At 52.4% G+C, this 26372-nt stretch overlaps 1 long non-coding RNA gene across 2 annotated transcripts in view; it reads left to right on the top strand.

The window, feature by feature from the left end:
• The window catches only part of LOC140387733 (uncharacterized), a 118488-nt gene that overhangs the window by 39375 nt on the left and 52741 nt on the right, over positions 1-26372 (top strand). The window lies entirely within an intron of this gene.

Below are 26372 nucleotides of genomic sequence, written 5' to 3'. Positions count from 1 at the left end.
ATAATCTATCTTACTCTTCTTTATAGCTTTTTTAGTAGCTTTCTGTTGCCCCCTAAAGATTTCCCAGTCCTCCAGTCTCCCACTAATCTTTGCTACTTTGTATGCTTTTTCCTTCAATTTGATACTCTCCCTTATTTCCTTAGATATCCAGTCGATTTTCCCTCTTTCTACCGTCCTTCCTTTTTGTTGGTATAAACCTTTGCTGAGCACTGTGAAAAATCACTTGGAAGGTTCTCCACTGGTCCTCAACTGTTTCACCATAAAGTCTTTGCTCCCAGTCTACCTTAGCTAGTTCTTCTCTCATCCCATTGTAATCTCCTTTGTTTATGCACAAAACACTAGTGTTTGATTTTACCTTCTCACCCTCCATCTGTGTTTTAAATTCCACCATATTGTGATCGCTCCTTCCGAGAGGATCCCTAACTATGAGATCATTAATCATTCCTCTCTCATTACACAGGACCAGATCTAGGACCGCTTGTTCCCTCGTAGGTTCCATTACATACTATTCTAGGAAACTATCGTGGATACATTCTATAAACTCCTCCTCAAGGCTGCCTTGACCGACCTGGTTAAACCAATCGACATGTAGATTAAAATCCCCCATGATAATTGCTGTACCATTTCTATGTGCATCAGTTATTTCTTTGTTTATTGCCTGCCCCACCATAATGTTACTTTTTGGTGGCCTATAGACTATTCCTATCAGTGACTTTTTCGCCTTACTATTCCTGATTTCTACCCAAATGGATTCAACCTTATCCTCCATAGCACCGATGTCATCCCTTACTGTTGCCCGGATGTCATCCTTAAATAACAGAGCTACACCACCTCCCTTACCATCCACTCTGTCCTTCCGAATAGTTTGATACCCTCGGTTATTTAACTCCCAGTCGTGACCATCCTTTAACCATGTTTCAGTAATGGCCACTAAATCATAGTCATTCACGATGATTTGTGCCATCAACTCATTTACCTTATTGCGAATACTATGAGCATTCAGGTAAAGTACACTTATGTTGGCTTATTTACCTCTGTTCTGAATCTTAACACCTCGATCAGTAACCTCCCCTAAGTTATATTTCCTCTTAACCTTTCTCCTAATTTTCCTTGTCGTTGAGCCCATATCTTCATGTAACAACCTGCCACGTCGCTTACCATTAATGTTTTCACGTCCCGTTTTATTCCTTTTAGTAGTCCTGGTCCTATTCACTGAGCTCCCCTCAGTCACTGTACCTTGTACTGTTGCCCTTTTTGATTTTTGACTGTGGCTTCTCTGCCTTACACTTTCCCCCTTACTGCCTTTTGTTTCTGTCCCTGTTTTACTACCTTCCAACTTCCTGCATCGGTTCCCATTCCCCTGCCACATTAGCTTAAACTCTCCCCAACATATAGGACATGGATAGGTTAAGTGAGTGGGAAAAGAGTATAATGAAGTATAATGTGGGAAAATGTGAAATTGTCCATTTTGGCAGGAAGAATAAAAAATAACGGTATTATCTAAATAGTGAACGAGTGCAGCTCTGAGATTCAGAGGGATCTGGGTGTCTTAAGTGAATCAAAAAGGCTAGGGTTGCACAGTGGTTCTAACTGTTGCCTCACAGCGCTAGGGACCCAGGATGGATTCTGGCATTGGATGTCTGTCTGTGCGGTGTTTGCATTTTCTCCCCATATCTGCGTGGGTTTCCTCCCACAGTCCAAAGATGTGCAGGTTAGGTGGATTGGCCACGCTAAAATTGTCCCTTAGTCCAAAGATCTGCAGGTTAGATGGAATTATGGTGTTACGGGTAGGGCTGGGGAGTGTGCCTAGGTAGGGTGCTCTTTCAGAGGATTGATGCAGACGTGATGGGCCGAATGGCCCCCTTCTGCGCAGTAGAAATACTACGATTCCAGTGTGCAGGTAAAGCCAGTAATTAGGCAAGTTAATAGCATGTTGTTTATTGTGAGGGGAATTGCGTACAAACATAGGGTAGTTTTGCTTCAGATGCACAGGGCACTGATGAGGCCATATCTGGAGTATTGTGTACAGTATTGGTCTCCTTACTTAAGGAAAGATGTAAATGCATTGGAAGATGTTGACCAAACTAATACCTGGACTTGGCAGGTTGTCTTCTGAGGAAAAGTTGGACATCCACTGGAGTTTATAAGAATAAAAGTGACATGATTGAATCCTTTAATATCCTGAGGATTATTGACAGTGTGGCCGTGAGAGGATGTTCCCGATTGTGGGAGAATCTAGAAATTAGGGACACTGTTTAAAAATAAGGAGTTACAGTTGGGGAGAAGGTAGGAGAATGAGAATGAGAAAATAGCAGCCATGAGTGAACAGTGGAGCACTCGATGGGCTGAGTGGCCTAATTCTGCTCCTATGACTTATGGTCTTATATAGGATAGAGATGAGGACATTTTCTTTCTCTCAGTCTCTGGAACTCTCTTCCAGAAATGGCGATGGAAGCAGAGGCAAGGATTCTCCATTGTCCAACGGCGGTATAATAATCGGCGATCGGGCGGAGAATCCCTTCCGACTGCCAAATCGGGAGCAGCACCAGTTTGACACCGCTTTTCGAGTCTCTGCCCCCCCAAAATGGCATCATCGCATCATGCAGCGCACGCCGTTGATGTGGTGTTGGCGCATCATCGGAAGGCCTTCTCGCGCTGCTCCGCCCCCAATGGGAAAGTTCCCGACCGTATGGTCGACGTGTGGTGTGAGCAGTCGGGAACCCGGTGTGGCGGGCTGGGGGGACTGGTGGGGGGTGGCCAGGGGGTGACCAGGAGCTGGCCTACGGGGCCGCATTTGGCGGGTCGGGTCCGCGCATGGCCGGCACATTGTTGTACGGCGCAATTGCTGCAGGTCGTCGGCGTGTGCATGCGCTTCCAGGAGTTTCCAGGAGAAATGCCGGGAGTTTCACCGGTGCCGCTGCTTGCCCTTCACCAGTCCAGTGAGGGTTTGGCGCCGATTTTGGAATCGTAAAACGTTTGCGAGTTCTCCATTTCAGCCGGCACTTAGCCGCTAAAATGAAGAATCCAGCTCTGAGTCTTTGAATATTTTTAAGGCAGAGCTAAATAAAAGTTTGATCAACGAGGGCTGAAGGTTATCAGAGGTAGGCAGGAATGTGGGGTTGAAGTTACAGTCAGATCATCCATGATCTATTAAATGGTGGAGCATGTATATATCGTATTGTGATCGCTGAACAGGGATGGTGGTCTCAAACCCTGTCATTGGATGGGTCAACATTCCGTAAGCTGATCAGTGTATTATTGGGACCTTCATCCCAAATCTTGTAGTAATGAAGCACATGTGTTCTCATAGGTAGCAATGAGATTAGGGTTTGACTGTTTCGTCTGAGAGAGCCTGATGGTTTTTGGACATGGTAGGGACATGGATGTTTTGTTCTTGAAGTACAATGCCTCAGATTCACAATCATGAAATCTACCTTCTGGCCTCAGAGTTAAACAGTGTTGACTCTCTGTCTGGAATTATACTAGTTGTTCTGCTTCTCGCGTAGGTCAATCTTCATGGTCATCTGCTTGTAATGTTGGTTAGCAGTTTCTGTAAAGGCAGATGGACTTGTATCTTCAGCCATCAGGCCAGGAGCAGTTCTGCTGATGAAAAAACGTTAACGGTCTAACTCTATATTCACAGCTCTTGGCCATTAACCTCTTAACAGTTTTCAAGCCTCTCCATTGGTTTGCGAGTGAAGAGGAGAACTGGTTATATCAGTGATCCCACAGTTGTCCACAAATTCCTTGAAGTATTCATTGATGAATTGTGGCTCATTCTTTGAGACAATTTCATCTGGAAACCTGTGCATGGAGAATATGTTCCATAGTGGCCTTCTTATAGGCTCAGCCATTGTTGGGCAGGATTTTCTGGTTCCCGCCAGTGGAATAACCGGCAGTGAAGGGTGCTAGCAACGGGAAACCCTGTTGACAGCAGCAGGATTGGAAGATCCTACCTCTGGCCCCAATGGCGGACTGCGTCCACTGCCAAAAAACATGCTACGGGGGTGGTGGGTGGGGGGGTCAGGAAACCCCGCCCGCAGTGTAGGGTCTGGCAGCTTCTGACCATCTGCAGTAAAAGTCAACAGCAATATGTCTTTTTCCTCGAAAGTCAAAGAGGCCGAGTCCCAGTTTCTGCGAAGGATTATCTAGCAAGTGGGAAGGTAATTGAGGCTCTGAGGGCAGCTGGCTGTTAATTTTGCAAGTGGGGCAGGACAAATCTCAGATAGCTTTTCAAACACCAGGTCACCACACAGTTCGCTGTGTACATGGTCTGCACTTTGGTTATCCCAAATGACCACAATGGCATCTGTGGAGAATCTCTCCCCTCATCGCTTTGGGAATATCCAGGTGATGGTTGATGGCCAGAAGGTCATCCACTATCGTCAGATGCTTGCGATGTTCATGGTATTTGCACAGGAGCTGGTCAGTGGGGCTGTATTTGAACCAACCTTATAGGCAGAATTCTTGGACTTGGGCACACTTCATCTCATCCTTCCGCCCTTTTCTGACCTCATACAGCTTTTGTGTGAAGACTGGAATTCGTTAAAATTGATGAGAATACTTCCACCTCAGAAACAAGTATGGAAGTCTTAAGTAACGGCTTGATCCACTGTGGCTCTGGATAGGGTACCAGATGTGGTCTATGCTTTTCGTGCCATGTACCTGTGTCTGTGTGGGTTTCCTCCGGGTGCTCCGGTTTCCTCCCACAGTCCAAAGATGTGTAGGTTAGGTGGACTGGCCATGCTAAATTGCCCTTAGTGCCCAAAAAGGATTAGGTGGGGTTACTGGGTTCCGGGTGTGGTCTTAAGTGGGGTGCTATTTCCAAGGGCCGGTGCAGACTCGATGGGCCAAATGGCCTCCTTCTGCACTGTAATTTCTATGATTCTACTTGTTTTATGAAGAGAGATTGAGCAGTTTAGGCCTATACTCGCTGGAATTTAGAAGACTGAGAGGAGATCTGGTTGAGGTACACTATTAATTTTAAAGCCGCCATAGTCCCAGATGACAATCGGCTGCTTTTCCCTTTGAGTGTATTATGGATCAGGGTTTAGAATACTCCAAAGTATATCATGGAGTTAACCTGACCCACAATTTTTAATAGATTTTGGTTGTGGGGAGCACAAAGGCCTACTTTCCAAGTGTGATGCAACAGAGACTTTAAGATTCTTAAAACAAAAACAATGTTTATTTTTATGAATCCAGTTAATACTTTATAAACACCCATATTAACATCTTATCAAATACTAACCCTGCTACTTTCCCCAAAGATAATATTCTATAGGTAACGCTCAACAACTTTCCCAACAAGGGGCTGGTTTAGCACAGGGCTAAATAGCTGGCTTTTAAAGCAGACCAAGGCAGCCCAGCAGCATGGTTCAATTCCCGTACCAGCCTCCCCGAACAGGCGCCGGAATGTGGCGACTAGGGGCTTTTCACAGTAACTCATTTGAAGCCTACTTGTGATAATAAGCGATTTTCATTTCATTTTCAGTTCATTTTTCATTTCATTTTTTTTCACAACATCCATTAAGCCACAAACCCTTTTTTAAACAAGTTTGCATTCCTTACAGAAACAGGTACTATGTTGAAATCATCAAATGAGCTGAAAACATTCCTTAGATTGCAGGGAGAGATTGATACACATGTGTTTGCAATCACTGCACCACTCCAACTCACAGCCAAAACTAAAACACACCGAGCTACAAAAATGGCTTCTGGCTCAAACCGGCTCAAACCGGCTCAAACCAGTTCAAACCGAAAATAAAAGACAGAGCAGAGCTCAGCTCCACACACACTGACATCACCGTAGCTATTTGATAAACACCAAATTCTTATAGGTACACACACACATGACACCTTACCCCAAGAAAGAGAAATAAACCATCAACTTCAAGATGGTTTCATTTTTCACCTTTTCACTTTCCTTTAAGAAATACTGACAGTAAGTAGTGTTATGGGCGAGGCGTTTTCAGAACCCCAAATTGTATCATGGAGTTCAACTAACCTCTCCCTTTAATGGATTTGTTGCTTTTGCTAGCACACGGCTTTTTCCCTAGGTGTGGGATTACAATTATGGACACGTGGGTTTTTAAACACAAAACACTGTTTATTCCATGAACTCAACTTAACATCTTAAATAAACATTGGATCTCTTAACACCCCTTTACATCAAAGGTAACACAGAAAATATTGCAACAGTAAATAATTCCCTAAAATGTTCCTTCAAACTTCCAAGAGACTTCACACCTTTATACAAAATCACATCCGGTTAAAGGTTTTAATTTTATGAGTTTAAATCACCCAAATGATCCAGAGACGGTCTTTTATGGCAGACATCACAGCAAATCCAGCTCACTGCAAAACACAGACATTCACAAGCTCTTTTCAAACTAACTGCAGCTCTCTGGAAACACACAGACACACACCAGCTCTTTTTAAACTGAAACTAAAAACCTGCAAAATGGCTGACCTAAAGCCCAGCTCTACCCACTCTCTGACATCACTATTTTCTTAAAGGTACATTGCTTAAACATCCATGTCTTAAAGGTACTCTCACACGACAATAGATATATACAGTACTTTTTTTTAAACAAAACAAAACAGCAAACATTTAGAATAACATATTCCTTTTTAGTTCTTCCTCCAACTGGACTCATTCTTGATTGACAGTCTCTTTGGTCAAGAAGGTCTCTGCACGATCCATCCATTTCCCTATGTCTCAGCATTTCTCTTTCAAGTCAGATACTTTAGTTCAATCTGATCACAGAGCCCCTTGTAATTCTCCAACACAGGAGCATTGGTTATCACAGCCTGAAGGCCTTCAAATGCCTGTTGAAACTCCGCTGTCCACTGAAATGTTCGACGTTTATTCAGCAAGTTCATCAGTTGCTTTAAATGTTCTTTCAGACCGTCAATGTATACCGCACAATTGGGTAATCCTGAAACGACTTTGTTCGTTCACCGTTGCAATGTGGCTGGGGCATTTTTCATGCCAAATGGCATAACTTCGAATTGGTATATACCATCTGGAGTCACAAAAGCTGAAATCTCCTTCACCCTTTTGGATAAAGGTACCTGCCAGTAACCTTTAAGTAAATCCAATTTGGAAATAGAAGTGTACTGTCCCACCTTCTCAATGCAATCCTCCAAGCGTGGGATAGGATAGGAGTCCACTCTCGTAACTGCATTAACCTTTCGAGAGTCCACACACAACCGTTGGGTACCGTCTGGTTTTGGTACCATCACTATGGGTGAGCTCCATTGGCTGCAACCAACTTCAATTATGCCATTTTAATGCATACTTAAAATGTTGTTGTTAACCTGTGCCAATTTTAAAGGGTTAAGTCTATATGGATGTTTTTTAATAGGCACAAAATTTCCCACATCTGCGTTATGTATAGCCATTTTAGTACTTCCCAATTTATCCCCACAAACTTGCCCATGTGATATCAATAACTCTTTCAGGTCAGTTTTTTTCTGGAAGGTAACTCAACAATTTATCCCGTACCGGTCCAACAATCGGTCCATTGTTCTTTGGAACACCGAAACCCCGTTTGTGACGCTAAAGGGGACCCGGAGGAAGTGGAAAAGGTGGCCGTCTGCCTCAAAAGCCATGTAGTGGCGGTCCTTCGGGCGGATTGGGAGCTGGTGGTATGCAGACTTCAGATCCACCGTGGAGAACACCCGGTAGTGTGCGATCTGGTTTACCATGTCTGCAATCCGGGGAAGGGGATACGCATCGAGTTGCGTGTACCGGTTTATGGTTTGGCTGTAATCTACAACAATCCGATTCTTTTCCCCGGTCTTGACGACCACCACCTGAGCTCTCCAGGGGCTATTGCTGGCCTTGATGACTCCCTCCTACAAGAGTCGCTGGACTTCGGACCTGATAAAAGTCCTGTCCTGTATGCTATACCGCCTGCTTCTGGTGGTGACTGGTTTGCAGTCGGTGGTGAGGTTTGCGAAGAGTGGGGGAAGGTCGACTTTTAGGGTCACGAGGCTGCATATGGTGAGTCGGGGTTGGGGCCCCCCCGAACTTCAGCGTTAGGCTCCTGAGATTACATTGGAAATCTAGTCCCAATAGGAGAGGAGCGCAGAGGTCTGGGAGCACATATAATTTAAAATTGGCGTACTCAGCACCCTGTATTGCTAGGGTTGTGGCAGTGCACCCTTGGATTTGTACCGAGTGCGACCCAGAGGCGAGGGAGATGGTTTGGTGCGCCGGGAAAATTGGGAACGAGCAGCGTCTTACCATGTCCGGGTGAATGAAGCTCTCTGTGCTCCCGGAATTGAAAAGGCAAGGCGTCTCGTGCCCGTTTACCCGGACGGTCATCATGCAGCTCCAGAGGTGCTTGGGTCACGACTGGTCCAGGGTGACCGTGCTGAGTTGCGGGTAGCCGGCATGGTCGGAGGTGCTGGGGCGGTTCCGCAATGGCTGCCCTTGTTGATCGTATGCGTCGAGCGGCGTAGCAGATGGCGGCCAAGATGGTGGCCACTGTTGGTCGAGCATGGTGGGCGGTGAGGAAGATGGCGTCCAAGATGGCGGCCCCCATGGATCGCACGTGGCCGGCCGCGTGGGGGAGGATGGCCAAGATGGCGGCCCCCGTGAGTCGTATGTGCTGTGAGGGCTGGAAGATGGCTGCCCCCACGGATAGCACAAGGCTGATGACGCGTCTACAAGGGGCGGAGTCGGCAGACACGCTGCCACACTGCGGGGTCTGCGGGCCTGTGAATCTGAGGATCAGGCCTGTGAGTTCGAGGTCTTGGACCTGGCCAGGCAACTTTGGTGAAATGTCCTTTTCTCCCTCAGCTGCTGCAGTACGCGTTATGGGCCGGGCAGTGCTGTCGGGGGTGTTGGGACTAGCCACAGAAATAGCAGGGTAGCCCCCCTGGTAGGTGGACAGCCGTGTGGCATAGGCCTGGGGTAGTCTTTGGTCGGGGGTCCACGAGGGGGTCGCGTGGTCAGCCGGGAACGCATTAAGGCTTAAGGCTCTGGAACGCTACTTCCAGAGTGGAGGCTAACTTTACCGTCTGATCCAGGTCCAGGGCCCCCTTTTCGAGTAGGCGCTGTCTAACATAGTTGGACCGGACTCCCGCCACGTAGACGTCTCGGACGGCGAGTTCCATATGTTGAGTGGCCGTAACGGACTGGCAGTTGCAGCTGTGTGTGAGGGCTTTGAGGTCGAGTAGCTAGTCTTCTAGCGATTCGCACAGGGCGCTGGCGGTGAGTGGTGAGGGTGTGTCACGTGTAGATCTCGTTCACGGGCCGTACTTAGAGGCGTTCGAGCAATGTGAGGGTGTCTCCGTAGGAGGAGACCTCGTCGAGTTGAACAGAGATTCGATGGCTCACCCGTGCGTGGAGGAGGCTCAGCTTCTGTTCGTCGGTGATGGAAGGTGTGGAGGAGGCTGCGAGATAGGCCTTGAAGCAGCGGAGCCAGTGCGAAAAAATGTATTTCGCCTCTGCAGCCCAAACCGGTTCAAACTGGCTCAAACCAAAAATAAAAGACAGACCAGAGCTCAGCTCCACCCACACACTGACATCACTGCAGCTATGTGATAAACATCAATTTCTTAAAGGTACACACACACATGACAAGTGGAAGAGCCGACTGGCGGTGGTTTAACCTGTGGATCATCACACCTCAGTCGAGGCATGCCTTCTGGTATATAAGATGAAAAAGGGGGTTGACAGGGGAAACGTAGAGCAGATGGTTCCCCTTAGAACAAAGAACAAAGAAAAGTAGAGCGAAGGAACAGGCCCTTTGGCTCTCCAAGCCTGTGCCGATCACGATGCCCTAACTAAAAAAAAACCTTCTGCCCTTACTCGGTTCATATCCCTCCATTTCCTCCCTATTCATGTGACAATCCAGATGCCTCCTAAATGTTGCTAATGTGTCTGCTTCCACCATATCCTCTGGCAGCGCAATGCAGGCCAGTTTCTGTGTGAAAAAATTCCCCCGCACATCTCCCTTAAAATTTCCCCCACTCACCTTGAACCTGTGCCTCCTTGTAATTGACACTTGCACCTTTTGAAATAGCCTCTGACTATCCACCCTGTCTATGCCTCTCATAATTTTGTAGACCTCTATCATGTCTCCCCTCAGCCTCTGACTTTCCAGTGAAAACAATCCTTGTTTATTTAATCTCTCCTCATAGCCAACACCCTCGAGACCAGGCAGCATCCTAGTGAACCTTCTTTGTACTCTCTCCAAAGCTTCCATGTGGTGACCAAAACTGCAGGCAATTCTCTAAATGCGGCCGAACCAAGGTTTTATACAGCTGCTTTCCCAATTCCTGTACTCAGTGCCCTGGCTGATGAATGAAAGCATGCCACATTCCTTCTTAATCACCTTGGCCACCTGTGTTGCCATTAATAGGGAACTGTGGACCTGCATGCCCAGATCCCTCTGTGTGTTAATGTTCTGCCATTTACAGTGTAATCCTCCATAATGCATCACTTCACATTTGTCTGGGTTAAACTCCATCTGCCAATTCTGTGCCCAAGTCTCCAACCTATCAATATCCTGTTGTATCCCCTGACAATCCTCAGCACTGTCAGCAACTCCGCCAATCTTCATGTCATCTGCAAACTTACTAATCAGCCCACCCACATTTTCCTCCAGATCATTTATATATACTACAAACAACAGAGGTCCTAGCACTGATCCCTGTGGAACACTATTAGCTACAAATCTCCATTCTGAAAAATAACCTTCCACCGCTACTCTCTGTCTTCTATAACCAAGCCAATTCTGTAACCATCTAGCCAGCCCACCCTGAATCCCATGTGATTTTAGTTTTTGTACCAGTCTGCCATGTGGGACCTTGTCAAACGCCTTACTAAAGTCCATATAAACTACATCCACAGCCGTTTCCTCATCAATTTTCTTTGTCACCTCTTCAAAAAACTCAATCAAGTTGGTGAGACATGACCTTCCCTGTACAAATCCATGCTGCCTGTCACTAACTAGTCCATTTTCCACCAAATGTGCATATATCCTGTCCCTCAGTATCTTTTCTATAAGCAGCCCTACCACTGATGCCAGTCTCACTGGCCTATAATTTGCTGGATTATCCCTGCTTCCTTTCTTAAACAAGAGAATAACATTGGTTATTCCCAGTCCTCTGGAGCCTCACCTGTGGTCAAAGAGGATGTGAAGATATCTGTTAAGGTCCAGCTATTTCTCCCCCTGTCTCCCGCAGTAACCTGGGTTAGATCCCATATGGAACCGGGGACTTGTCTATCTTAATGCAATTTAATCTACTCAACACTTCCTCCTTTGATATATTGACATTCTCAACTGCATTCACACACCTATCCTTGACCTCAACATCCATCATGTCCTTCTCCCTGGTGAATATCGATACAAAGTACTCATTAAGGATTTCACCTGTGTTGCAGGTGTTGCAACTCGAATGAACGGGAACTCTGATGCTCCCTGTCTTTATAGTGCGTGTGCTCTCACTGGTGATTGGCTGCAGTGTTGTGTATGTTGATTGGTCCCACTGTGTGTTCATCAGTGTGTGTCTGCACCATGATATACTGGTGTATATTATGACATCCCCCCTTTTATAAAAAACGTATCTGAATGGCAATAAATAGTGTATAGTGAATGTTCCTGACTATGTGCGTGCAAAATATTTACAGGACTATGCACATAAAAACTAAGCTATTTACAAGGGAAGGTGCCTGGTGCAGAAAAAAACAGTGTGTCACAAGAATAACGAGATGACCACTATATACAAACCACTTGAACGATTAAACGGAAGAACAGAACAAATCAGAAAGTCCATGGGCGCGATTCTCCACTCCCACGCTGAAGTGTCCGCGCCGTCGGGAACGCCGTCGAGGTTCACAACGGCGCGGACCGGCCCCGATCCCGACCGATTCTGGGCCCGAAAAAGCGCTAGGATCGGGGCCGCGAGAACCTCGGGCGGGCCTTCCGCGAAGGCCGCGTCATCACCGTGCGACGCCCAAATGACGCACCGCTGCGTCATAAATTGCGCGAACCGCGCACAGAGGACTCGGAGGAGAATTGAGGAGATGGCTGAGCCCCGAAGAGCCGCACCGAGGTTCCGGGATATAGGACCTGGACACCCTGGTGGATGAGGTGGAGTGGAGAAGGGACACCCTCTGCCCAAGACGTGGGCATCGCCAGCCATCCAGCGCGGTGAGGCGCGGCTGGCGGGAGGTGGGCACTGCAGTCAGTGCTGTGGGGCAGACCCCCTGGACGGGGGGGGAGCAGTGCCACAAGAAGCTGCACGACCTCACCCGGGCTGCCAGGGTAAGTGCCATGAGGGTGCCCCCAGGCTCCCCCCCCCCCCCCCCCTCGGCACGGGGGGGGGGGGGCGGAGTGTGGTTGGGGTTGCGGGGGGGGGGGGGCGTTGGGAGTGTTGGGGGGGACTGGGACATCAGGGGCGATGTTGGGGGGGTTTGGGGGGTGTCACGCTGCCCAACTATCTACTCGACCCACATGAGCCCCAGGACCCCCCTGGAGCAAACCCATGGCGTGCTGTCTCCTGAACCAGCAACAATGTTGTCAATATCTGCATGCACTGATGATACCCGCCTAATGGTGATGCTTTATCCAACCCCCCCCCCCAGGACAAGACAGCGCATAACCAGCGGGAGCGCATGAGAACCGGAGGGGGTTCTCCGGTCCTGCACCCCCTAACCGTTCACGAGCAGAGGGCCCTGGACCTCGCTGGGGGATCTGCCACCCGGGAGATCGCGCCATGCCAGGTCGGAGGCGCAGAAGCAAGTGAGAGAACCCTGCATGTCCTCTCCACCGCCAACCCGTCATCGCCCCCCCTCACACTCTGGCCACTGCACCCCAGATCCCATCCCCCCTCACACTCTGGCCACTGCACCCCAGATCCCATCCCCCCTCACACTCTGGCCACTGCACCCCAGATCCCATCCCCCCTCACACTCTGGCCACTGCACCCCAGATCCCATCCTCCCATACACTCTGGCCACTGCACCCCAGATCCCATCCCCCCATACACTCTGGCCACTGCACCCCAGATCCCATCCCCCCTCACACTCTGGCCACTGCACCCCAGATCCCATCCCCCCTCACACTCTGGCCACTGCACCCCAGATCCCACCCCCCCTCACACTCTGGCCACTGCACCCCAGATCCCATCCCCCCTCACACTGTGCACCCACCACCACCATACACCCGGGCCACCGTGTCTAACGAACCCCAAATCTTTTATGTTCCCCAGGGCCATCCGCCAAACCTTCAGGGACGTCTCGCCCAGGAAGCAGCGCAACGCCACCCACCGCAACGGCACCCAGGGACGCACGCCAGAGGTTGGCAGTTGGTCGGACAGGAGGGCAGACCTCAGTCTGGGACACAGGACCGGGACACTGAGACCTCCGGGACAGACATTAGTCAGGGGCACAGGGTGGACAGTAATGCCGAAGCCCACATCACGGCCACACACCCGCTGGATCGAACTGGAGGTCAAGACGACATGGCCCGCATGGAGCTTGCGCCTGGCCATGAGGGGGACCAATACACACCAGACTTCTTGACGGATGATGACCTCGAGCTTGCGGCACTGCTGTCTCCCACACCGTTCACCATCACAGAGACACTCACCTCGGTTGGGCATATAAGTGATGAGGCTCCCGGGTCACGGTCCGGCGCGCACCCCACAGCCGAGCCGGTACAGCAGGTGGAGTTTGGAGCAGCCGAGGGGCTGGACGGTCGGAGGGCAGACCAGGCCCAGCAACCAGCTGCCACCCAGACGGTTCCCGGGTTTCTGGATGTAATTGACCCACCCGGACAACCGATACGTATGGACACCCAGGGACTGAGTAACGGGATGAGGGCCATCTTCCAGGACCTGCACACGCAGCTGGAGGAGTCTATCCGCGTCCAGGAGCAGGGAGTGGTGCTGCTCATCGCAGCCACCCAGACCGACACCGCACGGGTGGCGTCCGCGGTGGAGGCAATGGGTGAAGTGGTTTGGCCATGGGTCAGGTTCTGCAAGGCGTTGGGCTTCACATGCCCGCATCATCCATGGCCCAGGAGCGGGCTGCCCTCTCACAGGTAGCCATGCGCCAGAGCCAACACGACATTGCCGCCGCTCTCCGGGCCCTGGCTGAGTCTCACCATGCCATGGCCCGGTCCCAGCAAGCGATGGCTCAGTCCCAGCAGTCAGTCGCGGAGAGCATAGACCGCCTGGCACACGTGATGGATGGCGTAGCGCACTCACAGGTCGAGATCGCACAGACCTTGGCAGGAATGTGGCACTCCCTGGGCCCCGTCTCGGCGAACATTCGGACCGTGGTCGATACCGCTGCAGGCCTCCAGGACTGGCAGCGCCAGGTGTCGGGGGTGCGATGGGGCATGTCTCCGAGCGCATCTCCGTCCCACAGTGAGGCCCAGGGGCCACCGGGCTCCCCGAGGGAGGAGGAGGTTCTGGGGCCCGTCCCGGTAGCTCCACCAAGGGACGTTGCCCCGTTCCGTCCCTGGCGCATCTGGTGGGGAGCGGGCAGGTCAGGGCAGCACCACGCCATCCAGCACGCCCGCAGAGCAGCCTGGCCCATCGAAGCCGGGCCGCCCCAGGAAACGTGTGCCGAAGGGGAGCTATGTCGAATGGCGTGATTCACAGCAGTCAACCTCCACTCCTGCTGTACCATCTGGGAACTCACCTAGACGTAGCGGTAGGGCCCGTAAGGCAAAGTCGTTAGGCACATAAGAAGTTGGCACGGGTGCAGGGCACAGTCTAGTTGTAGTGGGTAGGGCGCCTATGTTCACCACACGAATAAACGCACTGTTAAATTTGACTTGTGAGACTGTGTGCTATGTCCGGTGCTAGGGGGCTCGGGAGGGTGCCCGATTGGCGTCGTGGTATACGAGCCGTTCAAGGTCTGTTCCGGATGTGGTGACTCCCCCCCCCCCCATAATCGGACGCCGTTGTCCTCGGTACACCGACGCCAGCCACCCCACACGGGCATGTGGTGAAATATCCGTCAGGAAGGCCGTGACCACCGGAGTGCACGGTTCAGCTAAAGCCATGAGTCAGACCTCGGCTGGTGAATCTGAGCACACAGCTCATCGCTGAGTGGGCTGTCATCATTCAACATGGCACTGATCACACCCGCTTACCCAATCATCACTGTTGTGCAATCCCGTAGTGCCGCAGTGGTAAGGTGATGTGGAATTGTTGCCGTGAACGCGGTGCGGGGGTGCGGGGGGGCGGGGGGGGGGGGGGGGTTGTTGGTGTGTGGTGCCCGTGTGCAGGACTGACGGTGCAAGTGGCAGTGTTCAGCGAATCCCACCCCCACAGAGCGTGAACCGTGCGGCCACCAACACGTCGCGTGCCCGCTGTCCCCGGCGGTGCCGTCGCGCAGCCTCCTGGGCGTAACGAGCTGCCGGGCAGTGTCTGCGTCCTGCGCCTCTCCCCCCACCCTGATGCGCGATGGCACACAGGGCGTCGGTGACGGCCCTGTTGCACCTGTGAGATCCCGGATAGGTCCCCGCTCGGCGCCTGGAAGGAACCGGTAGCGTAAAAGTTTAGGGCAACCGTCACCTTGACGGAGACTGGTATCGCGTGTCTTCCACCCATTTCAAGTGGTGCGAGGTGCGCCATATATGTGCGACCGTCTCCCTGCTGAACCGTAGTCTCCTCCTGCATGTGATGTCCGGTAGGGCCTCGAACGACATCCTGCCACGGTACACCCTCGGCCTTGCTCCACCTGCTCCTCCTCCTCCTGCTCCCCCCCCAAGCACTTCCTCTGCATTCCTCGCCGTCTGGCGGTCAATGTTCCCCTCGGCATCCCCCTGTACATTCGGGTCCTGAGCGCCTTCGGCCTGCGTGTCGACGACGGGCCACTCTGCGGCCATCCCCTCTGCTGCACCGGCGACTGCTGCATCTGCAGCCACTGTGGGCCGTCCGACTCTATGCTGCCGGATGGCAAATTCCAGAGCTGCTGCTCCAACCACGGCAGTGAACATCGCTGTCTGGTTGGCAAACATGGTGACCTGCAGGAGGGTGGTGGGGGGCAGAGAAACGACATGTTACACGGAGGTTCTTCCACACCTCGTCAGCTGGGCTGCATGGGATACCTGTGTGCCCCGGTGGCCTGGGCGGACTGCAGACACGCAGCCAGCCTAACACCTGGTCACTGTCTGCGCCCAACGGTCACTTCACACCGTACTGCTCACCAGTGTGCCACTCGCCTGTGCCCATCAGCCACTCGCACCCTGCGGCCGTGTCCTCGTCACCGTCCTGCCATATCAGGGCGGCTGACATGTGGCATCCGCGGATGGACGATACCATCCAGACTCTCACGCCCCCCCCCCCCACCTGCACACTCTCCCTCCCCCCCCACCTGCACACTCTCCCTCATCCCCCCCACCTGCACACTCTCCCCCATCCCCCCCCAACCTGCACACTCTCCCTCCCCCCCCCAACCTGCACACTCTCCCTCCCCCCCCACCTGCACACTCTCCCTCATCCCCCACCCATCTGCACACTCTCCCGCATCCCCCCCCCAACCTGCACACTCTCCCTCCCCCCACACCTGCACACTCTCCCTCCCCCCCACCTGCACACTCTCCCTCATCCCCCCCCACCGGCACACTCTCCCTCATCCCTCCCCCACCTGCACACTCTCCCTCACCCCCCCCCCACCTGCACACTCTCCCTCATCCCCCACCCACCTGCACACTCTCCCGCATCCCCCCCCCAACCTGCACACTCTCCCTCCCCCCCCCACCTGCACACTCTCCCTCACCCCCTCCCACCTGCACACTCTCCCGCCCCCCCCCACCTGCACACTCTCCCTCCCCCCCACCTGCACACTCTCCCTCATCCCCCCCACCTGCACACTCTCCCCCATCCCCCCCAACCTGCACACTCTCCCTCCCCCCCCCAACCTGCACACTCTCCCTCCCCCCCCCACCTGCACACTCTCCCTCATCCCCCACCCATCTGCACACTCTCCCGCATCCCCCCCCAACCTGCACACTCTCCCTCCCCCCCCCCACCTGCACACTCTCCCTCCCCCCCCACCTGCACACTCTCCCTCATTCCCCCCCACCTGCACACTCTCCCTCATCCCTCCCCCCACCTGCACACTCTCCCTCACCCCCCCCCCCACCTGCACACTCTCCCTCATCCCCCACCCACCTGCACACTCTCCCGCATCCCCCCCCAACCTGCACACTCTCCCTCCCCCCCCACCTGCACACTCTCCCTCACCCCCCTCCCACCTGCACACTCTCCCTCATCCCCCCCCCCACCTGCACACTCTCCCGCCCCCCCCCACCTGCACACTCTCCCTCCCCCCCCACCTGCACACTCTCCCTCCCCCCACCTGCACACTCTCCCTCATCCCCCCCCCACCTGCACACTCTCCCTCATCCCCCCCCCCCACCTGCACACTCTCCCGCCCCCCCCACCTGCACACTCTCCCTCATCCCTCCCCCCACCTGCACACTCTCCCTCATCCCCCCCCCCACCTGCACACTCTCCCTCCCCCCCCCACCTGCACACTCTCCCGCACCCCCCCCCACCTGCACACTCTCCCGCCCCCCCCACCTGCACATTCTCCCTCATCCCCCCCCCCACCTGCACACTCTCCCTCATCCCTCCCCCCACCTGCACACTCTCCCTCATCCCCCCCCCCCACCTGCACACTCTCCCGCCCCACCCCCCACCTGCACACTCTCCCGCCCCACCCCCCACCTGCACACTCTCCCGCACCCCCCCCTTTGGCCGCAGCCTTCTCAGGGAAGCCGACCCGGTCTCCGGGCGCTGCGCTACAGTTCGCTCAGCTCCTCCCTGCTCAGCGTCAGCCAGCACGACTGGCTGACGACTTTAAATAGGTGTGAATGGCGACGGCGTGAACTGGGGTCACACCGTCGGGACTTCAGCCCCTCCGGGCCTGAGAATAGAAGGGGTGCCGGAGAATCGCCGTTTTGGGTGTCTCGGGCGATTCTCCGGCCTTCGGCCCACGAAACTCGACCGTGCCGTTCCCGGCGCTTAGGAGAATCGCGGGAGGGCGTCGGACCGGCGTCACGGGAAATTTTGGCGGCCCAGGCGATTCTCCCAACCGGCGCGGGAGTGGAGAATCGCGCCCCATAAGTCCACAAAGTTCACAAATTAAGTCTCTGAGGTGGGCGACGAATTCTGGTTGACCGCCTCAAGGGTAGGTCGGCAGCCGCCGGCTGAGGAGTGGGCTGGACTGCGTCAGAGTGAGGAGGATGCAGAGTGACCGGGATCTCTGCATCGTCCAGGTCAGGGTCAACCGGAGGGCGTGGCAATGGTGGAGGATCACGTAGCGAGCGTGGAACGAGACGAAGGGCACGTCGATTGCGGCGCAGAATGGAGCCATCCGGTCGACGAACCAGGACCGAAGGGGGGGCCACCTGCCGAAGAACAACAGCAGTTGCAGACCAGCCACCATCCGGAAGATGGATGCGGACGTTGTCATCTGGAGCCAGAGCAGGGAGATCAGCTGTACGGGAGTCATGAGTCGCCTTGTGCTGTGCACGAGACAGTTGCATTCATTGAAGGACCAGAAAGTGGTCGAGGTCTGGGACATGAATGGAACACACCGTCGTCCTCAGGGTGCGACCCATGAGCATCTGGGCTGGCGACAGGCCAGTGGACAGTGGGGCCGAGCGATAGGCCAGCAGGGTGAGGTAGAAATCAGACCCAGCATCGGCAGCCTTGCAGGGGAGCCGTTTGACTATGTGGACGCCCTTCTCCGCTTTGCCATTGGATTGGGGGTACAGGGGACTGGATGTTACATGCACAAAGTTGTACCTCCTGGCAAAGTTGGACCATTCCTGGCTTGCGAAGCGTGGGCCATTGTCCGACATCACAGTGAGTGGGATGCCGTGTCGAGCAAAGGTGGCCTTCCAGGCACGGATGACTGCAGACGATGTGATGTCGTGTAAACGTACCATCTCTTGGTAGTTTGAAAAGTAGTCTACAATCAGGACATAGTCCCTGCCCAGCACGTGGAACAGATCAATGCCGAACCTGGACCAAGGGAACGTAACCAACTCATGGGGCTGTAGGGTTTCACGTGGTTGGACCGGCTGGAAGCGCTGACAAGTTGCGCAGTTGAGCACTGTGTTGGCGATGTCGTCATTGATGCCGGGCCAGTACACAGCCTCTCGGGCCCGTCGGCGGCACTTCTCCACGCCAAGATGGCCCTCGTGTAGCTGTTCCAAGACGAGCTGGCGCATGCTGTGCGGGATGACAATGCGGTCCAGCTTCAGGAGAACACCATCGACTACCGCCAGATCGTCTCTGATGTTGTAGAACTGTGGGAATTGACCCTTGAGCCACCCGTCTGTTAGGTGGCGCATGACACACTGTAGCAAAGGGTCAGCCGCCGTCTCGCGGCGAATTTGGACGAGGCGTTCATCCGTGGCAGGTAGATTGGAGGCCATGAAGGCCACATGGGCGTCAACCTGGCAGACGAATCCCGCTGGGTCACACGGAGTGTTGACTGACCTGGAGAGAGCGTCAGCAATGATGAGGTTCTTGCCTGTGGTGTATACCAGCTGGAAGTCATATCGCCGGAGCTTGAGAAGAATACGCTGGAGGCGAGGCGTCATGTCGTTCAAGTCTTTCTGTATTATATTGACCAGCGGGCAATGGTCGGCCTCGATGGTGCATTGGGGAAGGCAGTACACACAATAATGAAACTTGACGACACCGGTCAACAGGCCCAGGCACTCCTTTTCTATCTGCGCGTGGTGCTGTTCCGTGGGTGTCATGGCGCGTGACGTTACGCATATGCAACGGGGCCCATGATGAGTCCTCATCGCATTGCAGGAGCACTGCCCCAATGCCGGATTGGCTGGCATTGGTCGAACTTTTTGTCTCTTTCGCTGGATCAAAAAAGGCTAAGACCGGGGCCGTGGTGAGTTTGGTTTTGAGTTCTCTCCATTTGTGCTCGTGGGCAGAAAGCCTTTGGAAGTCTGTCGTCTTCCTGATCAGGTTCCTGAGAGCCGTGGTATGAGAGGCGAGGTTAGGGATGAACTTCCCTAGGAAGTTGACCATGCCCAGAAATCGGAGGACCGCCTTCTTGTCCTCTGGCGTTTTCATGGCTGTGATAGCAGCCACCTTCTCCGCATCCGATCGCACACCTAGGAACTTGAGTTCCGTCTGACCAAAGGAGAATTTGGCTCTGTTGAGGCGTAGGCCCTGCTCACGTATGCGTTTGAACACGCGCTGGAGGCGACTGACATGCTCCTGCGGGGTGGTGGACCAAATGATTATGTCGTCGACATAGACGCGAACACCTTCAATGACTTCCATCATTTGTTCCATGATCCTGTGGAACACTTCTGAAGCCGATATGATCCCAAACGCATCCTGTTGTAACAATATCTGCCAAAGGGAGTGTTAAAGGTACATAGTTTCCTGATGGATTTGTCGAGCTAGATTTGCCAGAAACCTTTTGAGGCGTCGAGTTTGGTGAAGAGCTTGGCGCGAGTCATCTCGCATGTGATCTCTTCGCGCTTGGGAATTGGATAATGCTCCCTCATGATATTGCGATTCAGATCCTTGGGATCAATGCAAATTCTCAGCTCGCCGGAAGGCGTTTTTACGCACACCATGGAACTGACCAAGTCGGTTGGTTCCGTAACTCTTAAGATCACTCCTTGGTCTTGGAGGTCCTGCAGCTGCTGCTTGAGGCGGTCCTTGAGGGTCGCTGGTACTCTGCGAGGTGCATGCACTACAGATTCTGTTTGAGTAGGATCTTTTAAGTATATGGGAGCGTGCCCATGCCTTCGAAGACGTCGCGGTGCTGGTCGATGATGGCGTCGAGGTGCGCCCTGAAGTCAGCGTCCTGGAAGGCAGGCGTGTCATCAGGAGAGAGAGAGTGAACTCTTTGAATGAGGTTCAACATCTTGCATGCCTGTGCGCCAAGCAGGGAGTCTTTTGAGGAGCCCACAATCTCGAAAGGAAGGATGGCTTTCCGTGACTTGTGCGTCACTTCAAGTTGGCACGAGCCGGTAGCAGGAATGATGTTGCCATTGTAGTCCAATAGCTGGCAGGCCGATGGAAGGATGGCTGGTTTGACACAAAGTCTTTGGAAAGCAGACCACGCCATGAGATTGACGGAGGCACCATTGTCCAGGCGGAATCGTATTTGGGACCGGTTGACCGTCAGGGTGGCACACCACTCATCGTCTGGATCGATGATGTATAACGACAGCGGCTGGTGTCTTTGCTTCGGGGACAGCCTGTCTTTCGTTCCGACACCGACTCGAAAAGGCGCCTGGAGGTTTGCATTGGACTCGGTGACCGTGGGTGGAATTGCCCGAACATTCCTGCGAGGCTGGCTGAACCGATGGGACTTGCTGAGCTGCTCGGCAGAAGGCAGCATAGTGTCCAAGTCTTCCACATCGTAGACATTGTCGAGATTTTGCGGATCATTGTCGCTTTAAATGGGCGGAGCCACAGTTGCCGCACGTCGTGATGTCAGCACGTTCGCGGTGTGGTCATGCGTGGTGCGCGCCTGCGCATTATGTTCCTCAATGTCGCCGTCCCCTCGTTTGGTGCGTACAAGCGCGAGAGTCCGCGAAAAGCGTGCGAAATGGTCGCCCTCATCCAGGCTGAGGCCCTGGAGGTGCTCAATCACTTGGACCCGTTCCGCCTCGAGGGGACATTGCCGCGCCGTTTCAGCCGCTTGTATATGGGAATACCGACTCGTGGCGTTTTCATGTTAGACACAGGTCTCGATGGCGGTCGCTAGGGTGAGTTGCTTTACTTTGAGGAGCTGCTGACGTAGGGGGTCCTGACTGAACACCAAAAATGATCTGGTCGCGTATCATGGAGTCGGAGGTGGGCCCGTAGCTGCAAGATTGCGCAAGGATGCAGAGGTGCGTGAGAAAGGATTGGAAAGGTTCATCCTTACCCTGCAAACGCTGCTGAAACACGTAGCGTTCGAAACTTTCATTCACCTCTACGCTGCAGTGAGTGTCAAACTTGTGGAGGACCGTCTTGGACTTCATCTTATCTTCGTCATCTGCAAAGGGGAGAGAGTTGAAAATGTAGATGGCATGGTCCCCGGCCGTGGAGAGGAGAAGAGCAGTCTTTCTGGTGTCCGAGACGCCCTCCCTGTCCATGGCTTCGAGGAAGAGCTGGAAGCGCTGTTTGAAAGTCTTCCAGTTGGCCCCGAGGCTGCCGGCGATGCGGAGCGGCGGCGGCGGGCTGATGTTGTCCATGTTGCAGGATGACGGAATCCTGGCGGAAGGCAGATCACTTGCAGGTAGGTCTAAGAAGTGCTAGTATGCAACCACCCCTGGTATCATGATGTGTTGGGTGTTCTGGATCACATACAGGTCACCAACACTTGAAATAGTGCAACACTATTTTATTGAATAATTAACTGTTTAAACATACTTAGACTGTGGGTTAATACAATACTAGCTTTAACTAAAGACCTCTGCCTTGTCTTAACCAGTCGATGCACTCAGCACATGGTGAATGTCTGTGTTGCAGGCTGTGAGCTCTGTCCTCCTAGCTAGCTGCAACTCGAATGAGCGGGAACTCTGATGCTCCCTGTCTTTATAGTGCGTGTGCTCTCAGTGGTGATTGGCTGCGGTGTTGTGTATGTTGATTGGTCCCACTGTGTGTCCATCAGTGTGTGACTGCACCATGATATACTGGTGTATATTATGACAGTTTCGAGTCCAAATGATCCTTTGTCAAAGCTAAAAGACAGAGAAAGTGGAAAATATTTATCGGAAATATTTATACTTTGGAGTGAGAGAATGACAGGCGAGACATGGCCACAGAAACCAAGGGAACAGGGTGCTAATAGCCACAGAAACCAAGGGAAAGAGTGCTAATGGCAGTCCCCAGAGAGAACAAAAGATGTGAAAGGCCAAACAGCAGAGAAACTAACATCAGAGGCGAAACTGTGACAGATGTAGATGTGGGGGAGGGCAAGGGGGAAGCAAAGGGGAGAAAAGGTAAGGAAAGGGGGATAAGATAGGAGGGGTTTAAATGTATCTCAAGAAAGACAAGACAGAAGGAAATGGTAAAAGGCAGTTAAAATGAAATGGGATGAAAACAAAGGGGTCGAAGTGGGGTAGAGCTAATCATCTGAAGTTGTTGAATTTGATGTTGAGACTGGAAGGCTGTAGCGTGCCTAACCGGAAGGTGAGATGTTGTTCCTCCAGTTTGTGTTGACCTTCACTGGAACATTGCAGCAGGTCAAGGACAGACATGAGGTCATGGAAGCAGGGTCTTGTGTTGAAATGGCAAGCAACGGGAATGTCAGGGTCCTGAATATGCACAGCCCGAAGATGCTCAGTGAAGCGATCACCCAGTCTTCATTTGGTCTCTCCGATATAGAGGAGACCACATTGAGAGCAGCGAATGCAAAAGACCAAATTGAAAGAGGTGCAAGTGAAACGTTGCTTAACCTGGAATGAGTGTTTTGGGCCTGGGATGTTAAGCATGGAAGAAGTAAAAGGGCAGGTGTTACACTTTCTGAAATTGTATAGGAAGGTGCCATGGCTGATGGGAGAGGTGTTGGGTATGGTGGAGGAGTGGACTAGATTATCTCGGAGGGAACGGTCTCTGTGGAATGCTGACAGAGGGTATGAAGGGAAGATGTGTTTGGCGGTGGCACCACGCTGGAGTTGGCGAAAATGGGGGAGGAAGTGTCAATCAGATGGCAAGACAGCCAATAATGGCGAGATGTCCGTGGGGGCTCATTTTCATACGGGCCGTGATCTCGCCAACATGGCCATCAAGAAACATCCCGTCAATTGCACCCAAAATGTCACATTAAAACTTTTCTGTTAAATCATGCCCCCTGTCTTTGAATGATGTGCCCCATACTCACAACTGCTAGCCAACCTGCACAGGTCAATAAGAAATGATTTGATGTATTCCTCTGGTCTTAGGGATCTCTCATTAAATCACGCTTGCTTGATGATAAGGTTCCTTTTTTGTGTAAAATACACATCAAAGGCCTTTGAATTGTTTTGAGGCCTGCAGAGGTATCTTCTATCTCTTGTCTCAGAATGACATCATTGGTGATAGGCTGTACAGTGTAGAGGAATTAAGTAACCTGGTGTTTCTGTTCTTTTGTAAGTAGACCCAATGCTGCTCAATAACTTCTGAAGTATTCCTTCCACGACTTCCAACATTGGCCTTTGTGCAAGCCTGTGAGACTCTCGAACAGGCAGGGTTGGAACAATAACTGCTCGCCTGGTGCTGACATCACTAGCACTTTCCTGTTTGCCCCCTCTGAGGTACTTCTGCAGGTTCTAGTTTCGGTCAGGTTTCCTTCCAGTTTCACGCTGTGGGTGTTTCGTCAATGGCACCAACCCTTCATTAGATTGCTGTCATGACTGCTGCTACCATGTTTTGTTTGCTGGTTGCGTGGTCTATCTTATTTTGAGCAACTGTGGTCTGACTCAAAAGGATCACTTCAAACTGCTTTATTTACACTACAGACATGATGAACTACTAGTTAGGCAGAGCTTTCTTGAGTACAGACTGTCATAATATCCACTCATGTATATAATGAGATGCAGACAGGCAGTGACAGGCAGACACATAGGATGACCAGTAAGCATACAACACAGCACAGCCAATCAGCAGACAGGACACTACCACTATAAAGCCAGAGGGCACTGGGTTTCCCGCTCTCTCGGGACCCAGCTACTGAGACAGTCAGACTCTAGCAAGCACAAACACCAAGCGGTAGCTAGTAAGTCTGGTCAGGCTACTACAAGGTCAATAGTCAGATCAGTAGAGTGTCGACCCACAGCTGAATAGGTACAGCAGTTCATCTAGTTGAATAAAACATGGTTGGATCTTCTCCTGCGTTAGACGTCTGTCTCTAACTTCCCTGCATCGAGTGCAGTCTACATCGAACCAACCTGCCTAACACATCATGGTACCAGAGTGATATTGATCTTGACGGACCTACCTCGAGTGAATCAGCATTGACCAGCAAACAGCCATCCAGCGAAATGGAAAACATCCAGCCTCCTCCACAACTCCGCATCTCCGGCAACCTCGGCGCCAACTGGAAAATCTTCAAGCTAAAGTTCCTCTTGTACATCGAGGCCTCCGACCTCGATGCAGCATCGGATGCCAGGAAGATTGCGCTATTTCTCTCCACTGCGGGGGACCACGCCATCCATATCTACAATTCGCTTATGTTCGCTGACGGCAAAGACAAAACAAAATTCAAAACAGTCCTGCTGAAGTTCGACAGCCACTGCGACATTGAGGTGAATGAGAGCTTTGAACGGTGCATTTCCCAGCAGTGGCTTCAGGGTAAGGATGACCCTTTTCAGTCCTTCTTGACCCATCTCCGCATCCTAGCGCAGTCAGGTAACTATGACTCGACGGCTGATTCCATGGTCCGGAATCAGATCATTTTTGGGGTCCACTCCGACTCCCTGCGGTAGCAGCTCCTTAAAATCAAACAGTTGACCCTCTATGTCATTATCGAGATGTGCGTTGTCCATGAGCATGCCAAGAATCGTTACTCCCACATCAGGGCGGTAGAAACTGCAAAGCTGGCCTCCCACGAGGCAGAAAGGGTGCAGGCCATTGCACAGATGCAGGCCTGAGCATCGAGGAGAGTGGCCGTTTTGCGCGCTTTTCTCGGATCCCTGCGCATGCGCGCCACGACCGAGTGGACGACGAGACTGAAAACCCGACTGCGCAGGTGCGTACATCGGCCGACCGCACTGCGCATGCATGATGACGCACGGATGACACTGACGTCAGCGTCATGACGTGTCCGAATTGTGGCCCCGCCCACTTAAAGCGGCAATGTCCGGCAAGAGAACACCGATGTCTCTAATGTGGCAAGCTTGGCCACTACGCAGCCCTCTGCAGATCCGCTCCACCAATCTGCCAGCGATCCTGCCGGCCCACGTGACCACCGCAATGGCAGCGATCCCACCTCTCCACGTTCAGGCGGCTCCTGATCTACCTCTGCGGCGATCGACAAGAATTTGTCGCCCGCCACAAAGACTGAATCTGTAGACATAACTTGTGTAAAATTTTGTGACTGAATCCATCGACTTAACTCTTGTAAATATTGCTTTGTTTGCCATGTATCTGCACTATCGACACCTCCCATGTATATACATGTTCAATCACCGTTTGTATATAGTTAGGCATATATATATATATACATACCTCAGTATTTATTTAACTAAAAAAAAAGGGGAGATGTCATAATATCCTCTCATGTATATAATGAGATGCAGACAGGCAGTGATTGACACATAGGATGACCAGTAAGCATACAACACAGCACAGCCAATCACCAGACAGGACACTACCACTATAAAGCCAGAGGGCACTAGGTTTCCCGCTCTCTCAGGACCCAGGTA

This window comes from Scyliorhinus torazame, chromosome 13, assembly GCF_047496885.1.
Source record: "Scyliorhinus torazame isolate Kashiwa2021f chromosome 13, sScyTor2.1, whole genome shotgun sequence".
Taxonomy (NCBI): Eukaryota; Metazoa; Chordata; class Chondrichthyes; order Carcharhiniformes; family Scyliorhinidae; genus Scyliorhinus; species Scyliorhinus torazame.
The sequence above is the reverse complement of the archived record's forward strand: the minus strand, read 5'-3'. Positions and strand labels throughout refer to the sequence as shown.